Source organism: Pocillopora damicornis, chromosome 1 (genome assembly GCF_964200805.1).
Source record: "Pocillopora damicornis chromosome 1, jaPocDami1.2, whole genome shotgun sequence".
Classification (NCBI taxonomy): domain Eukaryota; kingdom Metazoa; phylum Cnidaria; class Anthozoa; order Scleractinia; family Pocilloporidae; genus Pocillopora; species Pocillopora damicornis.
In genome coordinates this window covers 26,807,510-26,824,406 of record NC_142670.1, presented here as the reverse complement: position 1 = coordinate 26,824,406, position 16,897 = coordinate 26,807,510, and the positions used below count along the sequence as shown (strand labels likewise).

Genomic DNA, 16,897 nt, shown 5'->3' with positions numbered 1-16,897 from the left:
CGTTCAAGAAAGATATTTTATCTTTCTGTAAGAGAAAAAAAGAAAAATACTCTGAATATATTTATTGATCCTATGAATTTTGAATGTGATGAAAAAATATCTAAATGAGCTAAAGGCCAGGTGTCTGCTTACCCTGCTGGGGGTAGAATATTTTCACCTGTCATTTATTTGACTTTCCAGAGGATGTGTTTACAGCGTAACTCGCAGTAAAAATTGCGACATCATATATATCTGCTGAAATCAAATGGCATTCCCTCAGTCCTGAATCTTTCTATCGAGCGAAACAAAATCGCCAAAGAGGTTCTAAGTCGCAAAATTTATGATTGTATTCGTTATTTTATTTATCCTTATCTGGCGAGAAATGACAACTGCCAACTGTGTTGACTTTAGCTTCATAAAATGCCACTTTTCATTAAAACAGGTTTAATTAAACCGCCTCATCAGTATTGACTGAATGTTGGGTCATCAACTGAGGCCTCGCTGGCATGACTATGAACTGTGTTTATGTAGCACTTGATGCGAACGATATCTGCTTCAAGGGTCGTGTCTGCTTCAGGAGGAGGTGTGTCCCAGCCGGTAGCTGGAGGAACAAGACCGCATATTTTCCTCAGCAAAACCATTAGTAAAGTGATATCGAAAGAATTTGATGAAACTGCAGATTTGAGGGCAGGATATAGCTTTCCCCATTGTGAAGGATTAAGGATCCTTTTATGTCGAAGTGATCGCAAGACCGCATGAACTGGAGGACTTGACAAAACTGCGTCTAGGTTTCCTGTTGGACGCCTCTTATCAAAAGTCTCTCTCAAGATTTGTGCACTGACGTCTACCAGAAGCCGGCATAAGCGGGCGTAATTGGTTGTCTCTTTTGTCGAAAACGAAGGCGCTGCAGCGGTGGCTATAAAGAAATACTGGATCGTTAATTGAGCAGAGGTTAACAACTTTTTAACCAAGAAATTTGGTTGCTGCTTTTCCGTCAGTCTCCCACGCTCAGCACTAGCAGAATGAATAAAATATCCAGTTTCAAAACCAATTGACTCAGACCAAAAGTTTGACGTCTGATCATATATCCAAAAATATCCGTTACATCTTAAGGCCAGCAAGGGTATTACATCAAACTAACTTTAAATACCTCCCGAACACTGATTTCTCTTTTAAATTGCTGGCATATGCTTTTCAAATCTGCTTTTACGTGACTTAAAAAAAGCGTGACATATGCCGCCGTGATCGTGTCGATATGTATCACGTTGTGTGAAAATAAATTGGCCTTCTCTTACAGACATCCGAGTAAAACTTCGCCCTTCTAGCCGGTACACTTTTCATGCATCAAACTTAGGGGAATCTAGGGTAGCATTCCGGACCTTTTGGCTGATAGCTTCCTAATTCCAATCACCAGCGTGTTTTACAATGTCTGCAAATATCGAAATAACGTAAGGAGAAGATAAAGGTTGATCACATCCGGGAAAACAAGAATTTCTTCGGATTCAGAATTTCACCAAAACAATCTCTATGTTTAACCTATGGCAAAATTCTTGAAATAAACTCAATCTAACCATATGCTTACTCTTATATCAGTGCGTTTCTTTCCTTCGATGTTACAGTATGATAAATTGATTTTTAAAGGAAATTGCAGTATACGTCTATGTTAATATCCTTAGACATAATTATCAACCGAAGCCGATTTTTCAAAAATGTTCTTATCGATGATGTTTATAAAGATATTGGTTCAATGTTCATCATCGATAAGTTCTATGTCTTCACGACACCTATCCTTTTACGTTCAGGGGAGAAATTGTTCACAAGTAACTTATTCCACAATTCGATTGCCGTGTATTATGTGGGTAGAGAATCACGAGGACTACGTGGCAGCAGATAAACAAATGAAGCACAATACAGCATGAACGGGGAATGCAGAATACCACGAAATGCTGCGGAGTTTGTACACGAAGCTAAGAATGAGACTACTGTTAACTTGACATAAGCCTAAAATTACCACAGATTTTTTTCGCAAATGGCGAATAATGAATTGGTTAGCACTCCTGTGTGATCCAAAACTTAATGCTATTTTTAGTTTTAAGTGATCAGTCGCGTATCAGGACTTTATCAAGACTTCGATTTTAATCGTTGCACAACCACGTGACCCGATTCTAGTCGAACGATTTCGACTGTAAGATACAATACAATACATTTTATTATTACTGCTCCCCTATACATGGATATTCTGTCGTAATATTCAATGATAGCAAATATACAGTGATAAATTTCGATGGGGCAAAAAATATTTACATTTGTCGCGAAAAAGATATTTACATGAGTTCATATACAGCTTGAAAGATTTGTTTCGATCCACGTAAGAAGAGTTTCCAACAAAGTGAGCGACTTTCCTTGAAATATTGTTTATGTTAATCCTTTGAACGTGTCCTTTAGTAGCATGTCGTAATGATGTGGGATATTGATCAAATGAAGCCTTTAAGTGCTACTGTGGTTCTTTCTTTATTCACTGAATAAATGGAATATGGAGTGAATAAAGAAAGAATCACAGTAGCACTTAAAGGCTTCATTTGATCAATATCCCACATTGTTTATGTTCCGCCCCACAAAAAGCGAAAGAGTGTTGACCTGTTGATAATCTACATTTAGGTAGATTTAGCTGTGCCATGTTTCTAGTGTTGCCTGCTTTACTCTACACTTATGGACCATAGTAACGGTATTCACTAGAAGTTTTTGACGGACGCCTAGCCAGCTAAGGGATTTGCGCGCAGCAGAGACATGATCAAAGTTTTTGATACCCAGGATTATTTATAATCGAAGTTCTGAATGAGTTGAAGCTTAGAAATGTTTTTGGTAGAGGTCTTACCCCATACGGTAGAACAATAATGCAGTAGCTTCGCAAGAGAAGAAAACACACGAGACTCGAGGAACACAACAACTCCATTGGCAAGATGGCGGACTCTCAAAAGCACATGGCTGCAATGGTCAGGTGACATAAACGTCACTGCCACTACAGTACATCCCCTTTTCACCTAATACAAAACTCCCTATGATGCCCAAATAATCAATGTCCAATGTCCTGAAACTACATACAGATAAACTGGGAACTACATAGATCTGCATCGGATGTTTATCAGTTTAGGCACGAAAGGACACAAAGTCATTCATCCATGCTGGAGGGCGTCTAACACGAGTAAGCCGTGAGGGAAAGAGACTTGCTGTGGATTCAGGAGGTGGGGTAGGGTGCTTATCAATATAGGTTGGCGGGATCAAAGCAGTCGCTTTCGACTGTCCTCTGGTGGGTATTTCATCTCCCTCGTCTCCTCCGTGGGCTTCAGTGGCTTCAGTGGATGGGCTGACTGAATAAACTTTTTCATGTGGCTCGAATTGCACAGTTTGGTGTTTCCCTCCTGATCTTTTTTGAGGACAACATTGCCTTTCTTTTCTACCACTTTGTATGATACTGGTTCAAAGTTGGGAGACAGTTTGTTGTCACAGGTCTTGTTGAGCAGGCTGTGATCTCCCTCGCCAATATCACTGTATTGTGCTGACCGCTTTCTGTCTGCATACTCTTTCTGCCGAAGTTTCCCCCGCGCGTCTCTCTTGCGAAGAGGCTGTTGCCAATGGGCCTCGGTGATTCTTTCACTTGGAATGGTTACTCTTGGAAGTTTGTCATTGAGGCATCGACCCATTAGGAGCTCGGCTGGGGAGAACCCAGACACTGTGTGAAGTGTGGTTTGACACTGGAAGGAAATTTCGTAATGCCCTTTTCCAGTCTTTACCTTCCAAAGTAGCGATTATTTTTATCTTCAGTAGAGTCTCGTTGCAGCGCTCGACTTCACCATTACTCTGCGGCCAGTAGGGGATTCCTTTCCGGGGAAATATTCCGAAGAAATCCAGAAAGCCTTCAAACTATGTGGAGGCAAATATCAGGTCATTCTCACAGCGGACACTCTAAGGTATGCCATGTGTTTGAAAAATACCCTCCATGGCTCTTGCGACGTGTGATGCATCTGTCTTCTTCAACAAGATGACTTCGGACCAGCGTGAGTAGTTTTCTACTACTACGAGCAGGTAGTTTCCGCTGGGAATCCCCAATAGGTCAATGGCGATGTCAAACTATAGAACTTTGGGTAATGTTGTGGACCCGATGGGTTCGATCGTACTTCTAGGGCCGACTAACTGGCAAGGATGACAGGCTTTTACTAATGTATAACCTGCTTATTCATGCTGGGCCACCATGCCTTTTCTCTGAGGCGGACCTTTGTGCTTGTCATACCTTGGTGACCCTTATGTGCGAGTGTATATTTCCAGAGGCTTCTGGCATTATGATACGGTTACCTATGAGGAGAAGCTGGCCAAGGACCCGCAGTTCTTCTGCCAAAGCTCTGTATCTTGTGCCCGATAAGTGACTCCAGTCTCCTGAGGTAACAGCTTGATGCATCAACTATAATGTGGGGTCTTTTGCTGATGCTTGCACAATTTGTTGGGGTGTGAGTGCTGCTTATACAGCTTCACTAGCTATACTGAAGGCATATTCCGTGCTTTCATGTGCATCGTCTTGAGCCGGCTTAGGGCATCCGCAGAGTTTTCTTTCCCCGAATTGTCACTAGATAACGAAATTGCTCGCGGTATAACAACCATATTTCAATACCTGCTAATGGGCGTGTACTCTTGACACCCAGAACGGTTACCAACGGCTTGTGGTCTTTGCGGAGCTCAAACTCGATTCCATACAAGTGGGGGAAGAATTTTTGATAGGCCCAACGGACGGCTAGCGCCTCTCTCTCGAACTAAGAGTGCCTCTTCTTCACATTACTTAGCTTGCGGCTGGCATAGCACACTGGGCTGTATGAACCATCCTCTTGTTGTTGTTCTGGGACTTCTCCAATGCCAACAAGTAAGGCTTCTGTTACAAGACGGATCTTAGCATCTTTGACGAAAGAAACCATGACTGGGGCATTTGTTGCAACTTCTTAATATGTTCAAAAGCTTATTCTTTCTTAGTACCCCACTTCCTGGACTTGCCAATGCACGTTAGGTCCCACAAGCGGCTCGATATTGTCGAAATTCCAAGGAGGGCAGATCCTGGGAAGCTTTTCACTTTAGATTGATTTTGGGGTTTTGGTGCGTCAACAGTCGCTTCCACTCTCCTCTTGGAGATCTGCAGCCCCTCTCCCGTGAGCACTTCTCCCATGTACTCCAAGTTCTTGGCTCCAATGACACACTTTTCACAGTTAAGGGTCAGCCCATGCTCTTCAAACTTGCGTATTACTTTGTCGAGGTTTTCATCATGTTTCTTGTGGTCACGGCCAACTACTCTCACACTGTCATGAAGGTTGTAAGTGCCGGGGAAATCCTTCAGTATTTGCCATTTAGCGGCTAAATCTTTTCTGTTGCCAAGTTGACGCTAAAGAAAAGTCGCTTATATCGATACAGGCCATCCGGGGCGGTAAACGTGGTTACGTCACTCGAGTAACTCTATTTGATAAAACACCATGTTTAGGTCGAGTTTCCCGAAAACTTTTTCCTCTGAAATCTCCTGTAATGTTTCTTCCACTGTGGGGACTGGGTGTTTCTCCCTGTGGATTGCACGATTCGCCTGTCTCATATCCAAACAAATGCGAATTCAATTGGGCTTCTCTACGGCGACAAGTGGGTTGATCCAGTTAGTAGGAACATTGACTTTTTCAATGACTTCTAGTTCCTCTAACTGTTTCAACTTTGCTATCACTTTCTGTCTCCTGCTAAATGGTATTCGGCGAAGGGGTTGTGCGACAGCTGAGACACTGTCATCTTGGTGTAACTTCATGTGGTAAGCGTTTAGTTGCCGGGGCCCTCAAAAACTTTGGGAATTTAACTTTAAGAGCGGCTTTGTTGTCTAGAGGCTGGGCATTGTCAATGTTTGTACTGCAGTTTAACATCCAACCTTAAGTATTGCAAGGATCTCTGATGTTTTACGACCTAGCAGGGTTGCAGCCTGCCCTGAGACTATGTAAAATTCTGCAGTGGCGGAAATGTCAGTCTGTGGTACAGTGACTCTCAACATACAGCTTCCCTTAAGCTGTAGCGGTTTCGCGGTTTCGAGTTTCGAGAGTGCGTATGCATACACTTTTTTATCACACCTTGCTAAGGGTGCTTTCCTCCCCTGTTAGAGAATAAAATACATGCTCTGATATAAGATTACAGCTGGCACCTCAATAAAATGACATTAACTATCTTATCGTTTGTATGCACTTCAAGCGTTGCAAGGTGCAGGCATAGCTCCCAGAAAGTTTTACCGCGCCATTGGAATGTTCTTCTTCAATTTGAAGTTATAGTGAGTGACTTCATCGCTTTCTTGTAGTCTTTAGGGTCGCCCTTCGTTTCTTCGGGAATGATACGGAAAATTTCTCGTACGCTCGGTCCTGCTAAAAGTAAAAGAAGGGCCCGTTGCTGTTTCGGGTCGTCGATGCCTGACGGAAAGCTCAAATTCATCTTTCCAAATTCGCCGACGCTGCCAAAGAGTGGCAGGTTCGCCAACTGTGTCAAACGCCGCAGGACCAGTTAGTCCACTTAAACAGACGGCCAAAGCCCAGAATTCATTAGAAGTGTTCTTGTGTTCGACTTTTATCCTTGTCGCCAAATTTAGTAGCTTCGAAAGAGAGGAAAACACACGAGACTCCAGGAGCATGGCAAATCTATTGGCAAGATGGTGAACTCTCAAAAGCACATGGTTGCAAATTTCACGTGACATAAACGTCACTGCCACTACAGATAGAAAATAGGAGCATTGATAATTAAGGTAAGAGTTTTCTTGTCCAAAAGATGTTTGATTCCATTGATACGATGTAGATTGTACAGGCTGCTCGAGGACAGTTTAGATACGAGGTCATCAAAGGTTATGGCAGAGTCCATACAGAACTCCCAAGTCTTTTACAACAGAAGAGGGCTTAATGTTGTTCCCCAACAGAACGACGTGAGGTAGAGATACGTTTCGCGTTAGTTGTGGTACGCCAACGACAAGAACCTTAGTTTTGCTTAGGTTAATTAACAGAGAGTTAAGTGAGCACCACTTTGCTATCTCGCGGAGATCACTATTGAGGTCAGGAATGGCAACACTGACGTCTGACTGGGGAAGAGCCAAAAGAAGCTTGGTGTCGTTTACATTACCTATGGCTTCGCACTTCTCCCGATCAGAGAGGAGGTAGCTAACGTACAAAGCGAGCATAGCTGCACACCTGCTGTCTGTGGGAGGGGGTCGGATAGGACACTGCCAATCCTAAGCACTTGCTTGCGTGATGATAGGTAACTCTGAAACCAGGCTAGAGTGGGGTCACACACACCCAGAAGTTGCCACTTCGGTAGAAAGGTGTCATGTCGGATGCTGTCGAAAGCTTTAGACTTGTCGAGTAGTACAACCACAGATATTCGTTTTTCATCCATATTCTTAAGAAGCTGGTCCGTGAAGTGTGGTGGGGCTGTTTTTTTAGTGGAGTGGAACTTTCTGTTTCTACTCTGTAGGCTGATATCTTGCTATTTTTATCCAAGAAGTCCATAAACTGCATGTGAGCAGCCCTTTCGCATACCTTTGACATTATCGGTAGGATTGATATATGACGGGTGTTTTCAGGGTCATTAGGATCGCCGGACTTGAGGTTTGGGATGACCACTGCAGACTTCCACAACTGTACAAAGCAATTCGATGCGAACGAAGTATTCATCAGATTGATAATGACGAGTAGGGTGGCCGGAAGAATGTCTTTAAGCACAACAGTGGACACTCTATCAAGCCCGCGCGCTTTGTTTCATGGGGTATGCTTGACAATCTTTTCAAAGCCCTGTTCCGTCACAGCATGAAACTCAAATTTGTTCGTCCGCAGCTGGCATTACGAGCTCGACTGACTCATCCGAGAAGCCCTGCTATGTGCTGCTTACAGGCCAGACTCCATGTCCATGTCTAGATTCCTGGACGATTTTACTGCCTCTTTTATGGGCTCGCTTCTTCTAGGAATGGAAGTTATGGTTACTGGTGACCTGAATGCAGACTTTTTTCCGGGCTCTTCTTGTCCTGAGGGCCGAGCTTTGATGGATCTCTGTAATTCACTTAATCTCTCGCAGCTTGTTACACAACCAAAAAGGACCACTGATACATCTTTGACGCTAATTGACGTGGCGCTTACAACAAACAAGAGCTTTCTTACTTGCTGCGATGTAAATATTTTGGCAGTTGCTGATCATTGCTTGGTGGCGATCACATTGAATCTCAAAGCTTCTTGTATTTTCATCAGAAGCTACAAAAACTACAACTCTGAGTTATTCCGAAGCGATTTGATGTGTGTCCCTTTTCACATTGTTAATATTTTTGACGACTTCGATGATCAAGTTGACGTATTCAATAGGTTTTCCTAGACACGCAGAATGAACACGCACCAATTAAACGCATCAAGATCAAGTCATGCCCAAAGCCGTTCATCACACCTGAGATCAAACAATCGATGAAACCCGCGACAGGTGGCGAAAAAAGGCGCGTAAAACAAACGACAAACTTCATTGGAACGTTTTTCGATTTTTTAAGCAAGAGGTTAAGTGAGTGATAAGAATCGCAAAAAAGGAAAATGTTCGCTCCGAACTATTAAAGTGCAACGGAAACACAAACTCTGTCTGGAAAGTTATAGATGCCTTCCCAACAAAGATCCACCACTGACTACTGTTGAAGATCCTGTGGTCCAAGCGAACAGATTTAGCGATTTCTACGTTTTGGTAGTGGTGGCTGCAGCCGCTAAAGCCAAGGCCCTATGCGATCACAATGGAAGGTAAGCTAAAAATGACAGCAGAATACTGAAAACCATTAAAGTGTCTGTAAAGTATTTGACGTCTTTCTTAATAAGACGACTAAATACAATCCGAACACCTCAAACAGGTCTTAAGAGGAATTTTCAGACAGTGATATGGTGATAATCATTCTTGTGTGTTCTTCAAGCTTCCTACCACAGATTTCTAATCTAAAGTGATCAGAGGCGTGATAAACGGAAGCGCCTCTTTAAATGGTACAAACTCTGTAAAGTCTTCTGCACTCAGTTGTTCCGCCATTTTGAGAGAAATACACTCCGCTGACTAGCTGTTACTCACCGGCTCAGAAAAACTAATCGATAATCTCGCATAGTGATTTCTTTCTCTCACGCAACAATTTCTCATTCTCAACAATTAATATCTATTTCTCGGTATATTGCTACAAAATATTTTAAAGTGTGTTTGACATAACAGCTTTGAAACATGTTTTAAGAGTGCGTCCACAAGAGCACTGGGCATGCCATCCCACCGATTTCAATGAAACTTTGCCAGTTTAAAGGGTCTACCATAAAACTCAAAAAAGACAAACTGGTTTCTGTCTTGGTGTTTTCCGGGGGGAGATAGACCACCCCTCAGTTTTCCTGGTTTTTACCAAGGAAATCGCTTCAAAGTAGGTAAAATGTATGAAGCTCTCACTGCCATAATATTTAACCAATTACTCTGAGGGTTTGTACACATATCATTATATCCTTAGTAAATGTCTGACGCCAGTATTAGTTAATTTGATTGACGGCTTGTCAATCAACAGAGGCAATTAAACGACTGTGTTCTTAGACTTTTCGATTCATCCAAATATTTGACAACTTTGAGGTCAAATATCTCCCCTTGCCAGAAAGCTAAAGCACTAATCTTAATTCCCCTCTATACTTCATCATTTCATCTCTGAAAACCATTAAAAAAATCTCTGAGCGCTACCGTACTTTTATTTTTAGATGCCTTTTAAATCTGCGACAGTGACAAGCTTTTCTCAACTACACCTGTCACGCAATTCTGACTCTAGGTGGTCACTTGACCAAATAAACCCACAGTTTTTTGGTTCTTTATAAACGATGATTAATCAAGAAAGCTAAAAATGTAAATAACTCTCCAGAGATTTTGTAGGAATGGTAAATTTCACGTTTAGAGAGATGCATGTAGGCGAAAAATCGATGGGAAAATCGTAGCGTTTCTTTCTCCTGTCTTTTCTCCTGTCCACGTCCAAACCGTGGATGACAGCAAACTCTGTCCCCTTCATTTGAAAGGAAACATCAATAGCCCCATAAAATTCATTAACTGCGTCATGTTTCCAGAAGATAAGACTGGAAAATGTTTTTTCCACTTTCCACCATCAAGAAATTGCGTGACCTTTCTTGAGCAGTAAAAATTGTTTACCTTTTTTTTCAAGAAAGCACTTCTAGAAAGTTCTTTAACCTTCTGTTATTTTATTGGCCTGTTTTTCGGCTGCAAATATTGTCTGCATCTGCTATTATTTTCGCTGAATGTCACGGCCTTTCCTACGTGTACGTGCGAGCCAGCTGGTATACAGCACTCTTTCGAGTTTCTTTGCGTGGTGTCAGGCTTAGGTGTGTAGGTCTGGCTAAAAAAACATCTGCACGCTGCAAAAGGGCAAGCAACACGGGTTCCTGTATTTTCTCTTTTTTCTTTATTTGTATTTTTATTCTCTCTCTTGCATTATCACACATGTAAGATTTTTTTAATTCCCTCAGCGCGTTCCCTCAGATTTGGAAGTAGGCTATCAAAAGTCAGTATTGACCAGAAATGAAACCTTTTCTATCACTATTTGTTTCAAAGAACCCCTGTTATTTACAACTTTATTTCTCAAGAGAATATTTTTATTTGGTATTTATTTCCATTAGAAAATGAACCAAATGTTATTTTTCTCGCGCTTGCCAGGTACGGAAACACTGGCTCATATCCCTAAATTCGTGGGTGTACAGCATAACAAAACATTGGGGAGACGTCCATGTTTCTCAAACATGCGTTTCGTCCGAGAAGAAGCTTATTCTAGCTCGTATTGATTTAATTACTAAGGCCGTGATCTCAAGATATACCTCCAATATCGTATACAACTTGATGTGAGATTAGGACCTTCGTGTTCATAAGTGTCAGTATCCTCCTAATAAAAATCGGAGACGTAAATTTGAGGGAGAGGTCAATCTGAAGATGGCAGAAGAAATCAAAGCTGGTGGCGAGTCTTCCTGGTGGCAAGGTGACTGTAAACCTAATAGAACGTGTACTGTAACTGCTATCTTAGAGTCAGCAATGAATAAGGAAGAAGGACAACAAGAGCGCTTATCTGAACATCTGTTTTTTTAACTGGTGGTTTGTGACTGAGATGAACTTTGTATCATATGATTGCGAGGGAAACGCAGGTATTGCAGAGGCGCTCACATAAATAGAGGCGGGCGATCCTCCCTCTAACTTTAGAACTGCGACAAGTTTATAGCACAGACCAACTGGCACAGTTTGGAGCACCTCAGGGTCTCATTGGGCTCTTCACAAGAGAAACCATCAGCAAACTAATCGTACAAGCAGGTGGTTATCAGCAATGTTCTCTGAACGCGGGTCATCACGAGAACTATACCCAGTCCGTTACAGACAGAACAAGAAAGCGAGATATTCTTGCTAAGAAGAAGGATGTATTAAGACTTTTCAGTCATTCACTTCCTTCTAAAAGCACCTTAACAAAGGAAGACACAAAACCGTTGCCATTCTGTGAGGGGTAGCTACGTTGGAGGTTGGATCTCAGGTAAAATTCTGACGAGCAGTCCCTAACTAGGCAGGTGGACTTTGTATGGGCTCTTTGGAAAACACAAAAGGCAGCCGCCTTTTCTCAGAAAGCATAGAATTATCTCCTATACGTGTGCTAGACAGGGGAGGAAACTAGTAAGGCCACCGCCTCTAATATGGCTTCCTAAATATCGAGTTTAAGAGACGACACCGGCCAGAAATGTTGTCTAAGACTGACTGGTTGATAGAGCAGCAAATCGCTCGATACTTCGGCCGGTTATCTGCCCTAACAAAAATTGATTTATAGACGAGGTTCCCCTTCTGTAAGTATGAACGAGGACGAAGAGGCCGATGCCGATGATCTAGCATCAGAAGTCGATACTGACCTAACAAGGCAGAAGATAAGGAGGGACCCTGCAAAATTTAGATGAAGACTGCAGCAGAGTGTACAGCTGTTATTAAGCTAAAGAAAATGGACCTTTGCATTTCACTTTTCTTTTGCATTTATTGTCTCTGCTCACAAAAACAACTGACTATGTCTTGAGATTTTTTCGTCCAGGGAAATATGCAGAAAGCTTACTGGTCAAAATATTTCTGGCTCATTCTTAACGGGTAACTGACGGCTAACAGGTCACTTTTTTTTCGGAATACCATCTAAATGCCTCAGGCAACACATTAAAACAGACACAAGGTGCTTCGTACGCCTCTATGTGCCTTTTTTCGCCGGGAAAACTGTCCTAAATTTAGCTTCGTGAATCATTGGCTGTAAACGCTTCGATTTTGAGCATTTGACTTTAGAAGTCACACGTGTGTACAATAAGCAAAGTAAATATGGCGGATAGTACTTTGAGTTAAAGCGGTTCTATTTCTGGGTCTGATTATTCGGATTCTGAGGCCTCGATGGAAGGTAAACATAATAAAAGGGTTTACGAATCTGTTGGTGAAATCAGGCCCTAGCAATTTGAACCGCCAGGACGATCGTAAGCTAAAATAGAGCGCGAGAGTCAGAAGAAGATCAAGGGCGCGTGCGCCGCGGCCGCCTCAGTCAAGAAAGCGAGAATGGTGAGTGTATTTACGATTGTAAATAAAGTATCTGAAAATCAGTTGCTTATTGAATATAGGAGCGATCAAGTAAAGAAAACCAAACGTGCAGACTCTCGAATACCACGGGAGTGAAGTGTTTTTATGCTACACGCACGCACCTTCCGGAGCTAAGGTTTCACTGACTGAAAGTATAAAAATACACGCTTGTGGAGGTGAATTTGATGGATTATACACGTTCAGACGCGATTGAATCGGTTTTAAGTTTTCCTGTGTTGAATTTGGCGAACGATTGAAGATTTCTCGGCTTCTATTTTAAAACACGATGCAGCAAAAATAGCATTCGCACATGTAGACTTGTAGCCTAAAGTTTGAGCTATTTCTCACGTTTGTGACAGTTACAGAGCTGATAACTCTTCCTTTTGGTGAAATCAACCATACAAGTTGTGCTCTCTATTTCTTCTATTCAACATCGTGAAAAAAGTTGCCATTTTATTGATTTTTTTTTTATAACAAGGTGTCAGCGTGGAAACTGCCAATCAATGTGGAGGGAGGAAGAAAACATCTTTTACCAAGAAGTAAATGTGGTCGAAAATAAAAAATTACAGTAGAACAGTTGTAGGCAGACGCCGGATGTATTGTCCAGCATCCAAGGTTTGAGGAAACTGGTGAAGGCTGACTCCGTGTACATTTGTTTTGTTACAAAACATCACTACACAACGCTTTCCTGGTTTTCGTTTTCCTTGTTTTACATCCTATTGTTTTCCGTCCATATTGTAAATGTCGACGCGGCTGAGAGTAGTACAGTTTTGGATAACTTGAGCGTGAACATATATGTATATATATCTATATATATATATATATACACATATATATACATATATATATTTTTTTTAAGTTCAGCTCGTAATTTGAGAACCATTGCGTGCTTGTTATTTCCATATAACCAAAGCACTGCCTTTTTAGACGGTGAGTGCAAGGTAGTCCCATGACATGTGCTTTAATGGTTTCGTCTCTCAGGCCGTCGGCTTGTTTTATTTACGATAAACGAGCGCGCGTAATTTATTGTTCACACAGCTGACATTGGTGCATTTTTGCACCTTTGCACCTTTCGGAAAGGATTGATTTCATCATGTTTCCGGTTGCAAATGAGAAACAACGCCTGAGTGTGGCGCTCATAACGAGGCGTTTCTTGTAATATCCGTTTACAGCATGTTTCTGATATTATTCACTATCATTGGAAGTTAATTAAACTTAGGGACACGAATGTGCTACATATGCTGCTCAATGTTAGTTGTAATCATTCCTGGAGAACTCTCAGCTAGAGAAGAAACGCATCGAGAGAAATAAACAAAAAGTTATAACAGTTGGAAGTCTTCCTTTGTGCTGCTCACTAGTCTCCGTTAAAAAAAATAAAAAAGGATAAATCTTGTACATTTCCGGAACGTGGAAGAAGAGTTTCGTACACGAAACCAGATGACGGCCTCCCGTAATACGCGACAACACTTTGCGTTTATTGAAGTCACGCTTACTCAAGAACCGACGGGCTTGAGGTCACAGTGATATACACCGGACAAAATCTAAAGTCAAATACTTTTTGGCTTGGACTAAAAAACATTTTTTTTTAAGTATAGGGCTCGATAATGGTCAAGAGGAAAAAAATATGGGAATATTTATTTTTTTTACAGCTGTTTGGAATGGCGCACAGATTACCTGTGGCTCCAAATACAGACATGCGATCCGACGCGTTGCGATTATTCAACCTTCAGTATTTTATTTCTCACTTCGTATTTCATAGTCTCTAAATGGTGGCTCATAGCAGAATGGAACAAATCTTGTTTTTTTTTTTCCGCTCGTAAATTTCGGCATCAGCTGAAGAGCCAAGAAGTTACTTTCAGGTCTTGATGTTACGCTCTTCGATTCCTTGCACACGTATGACGTATCACCTCACGTGACCTGAATCGGACCGTTTTCAAAATGGCCGTCGATTAAGCATCAAAAAAAATTTGTAGAAAATTTGATTTTGCATAATGTATCGTTAATTTGCTCATTTAGGATTCTTTAACCTAACAGGAATGTATTGGGACAAAAGAAAAGGAGAAAAATGTAGGGTCAGTTACCCTTTAATGAATTTTACTAGTCACGCAATCAAACGCCGGTGTCACAGCGGATTTGGACCCACCGCGGATTTGGACCTCCCTTCGCAGATTTGGACCCCCTACCAAACGTTCCTTTTAAGCATCGTTTGTATCATACTTGGTCCCTAATTCTATTTGAAAGCTTTTTGCCGATGTTCTTTTCCATCACAAAACAACATTCTTCAGTAAAGGTAAAGAAAAACAGCCATTTCGTTCCAATTCTGCCGCATGTATTATAGCGAGTCATACAGTATACGCAATAATTAAATGCGAACAAACTACTGCATTCGAACTCTTAACCCTTTGTATACCAAGGGGGGTGGTATTTAAATCTCCCCGTTCAAAACGTCCAAATCACAAAAAGCCTCAAAATTCGCCCAAAAACAAGCTCGATGGAAGAAATCCTCGAAAAAAATAATTAACGACTTTATGTAATTTACATTGAAATGTAGTATTAGTTTCCAGCCCCTCAAAGTGCTCTTTTCAGGCCGCCCGAATGGGGTCTGTATTTAAGTGGCCATATATGGCCACTTGGTACGCAAAGGGTTAAAATTGTTCCAGTAAATCTTTGCTTCTTTTGATGCGAATCAACATCAATACGAAACGTCATAACATTTGTGGAGACTGTTGCATCCCGTCACAAAAATAACTTCGTCTGATTTTTGAATAACATTAAACAGTTTCTGAACACGAACGAAGTAATCAACACCGAAGAACGAAGTAATCAACACCGAATTGTTGATAGCGGCGTTGTGTCCCTATCAATAAGCGATCATTCGCTAATTTATTGTGTGCTAAAATATAATAAATAATAATAAATAATAATAATAATAAATATAATAATAATATAATAAATAATAAAGGTCTTTATTCCATCATAAGATAAAACTACATATCTTATGTTACAATGAATTGAAAAAACTACAGAAATCTACATACATATTATGAATTAAAAGGTATATCATTACAATAAATGGAGCTTAAATATCAACCTATTTACAAATGTGTTCATAAAGCGCTGTGTATTAATTTTCGGGCGCGCGCAGCCTTTTTTCCTGAGATTGTGTAGATATGTCTTTTGGACAGGAATGATATCTTTCAGGGGGTGGCAATCCGTTGATTTTAGTTTCTTCAAAATGTTTCTGTCTTGTTTGTTTAAAAGGTTCTTGATAAAAACTGGAAATGAGATAAAACCGTGTTTATGACATCGGTCTAAAAAATTTTGTACAACCGTAAGATCGGACTCAGATGCCCCATAGACTGAAAGTGCATAGCTAAAATTAGCCAAAACAATCGATATAAAAAGATGATCAATCTCTGCCTGAGAGTAATGTTCCTTTCTCAATGTTCGTAGGACGTGTAAACACTTGTTTGCTTTGACAAGCTTAGTTCTTACATGCTCATCAAATTTTCCATCACTCTGTAAAGTTACTCCTAGTAAAACGAAGCTATTACATTGGGGAATATTATTAATTGGAGAGTAGAGTACATTATGATTTTTCTTTCTAACAACCAGCTCTTTACATTTGCAAGGGTTGCAGACCATTCTATTGTCTTTACACCATGTTAAGAACTGTCCTACTAAGTCGGCAGACGGGTCACTATTCCTAGTGATAGGCGAAAGAATAGTGGAATCATCGGCATATTTAAAAAGCACAGGGCAACCATTAAAAAAAATCTCCAAATCGTTCAAAAATATATTAAAAAGATACGGTCCGCTTACACTACCTTGTGTGGTTCCTCTATTGACAAGTTTCCACTGTCCTAAAAAATTATAACTAACAACGCGTTGTTGTCTTGCATAGAGGAAACTATGATACCAATTGATAATGTACGGATTTAGAGGTAGCTGTTTCAGTTTGGCAGACAAAATAGCATGGTTCACAAAATCGAAAGCCTTACTGAAGTCCATGGTAAAAATTCGCACTGCGCTATAGTCACTACTATCTAAATACTTGTATGTCTGGTGCTGGATAGCGAGCAAGGCATTTGTGCAACTACCCGCCTGTCTATATGCAAATTGGGTGTGGCTCAGGTTGCTCTCAATGACTGACTGTGCTTGTGTACGATACACGACCTTCTCAAACAACCGGGCAATAACGGGAGTAACATTAATACCACGGTAGTCTGAGTCCTCTATAGGCATGTTCACTTTGGGGAGAGGATTA

General features: G+C 41.1%; 1 protein-coding gene and 1 pseudogene across 4 annotated transcripts in view; one reads left to right on the top strand and one right to left on the bottom strand.

Moving 5' to 3' along the window:
• The window catches only part of LOC149053010 (uncharacterized), a 204,631-nt gene that overhangs the window by 139,350 nt on the left and 48,384 nt on the right, over window positions 1–16,897 (top strand). The window lies entirely within an intron of this gene.
• LOC149053016 (uncharacterized) lies at window positions 2,173–4,659 on the bottom strand (annotated as a pseudogene).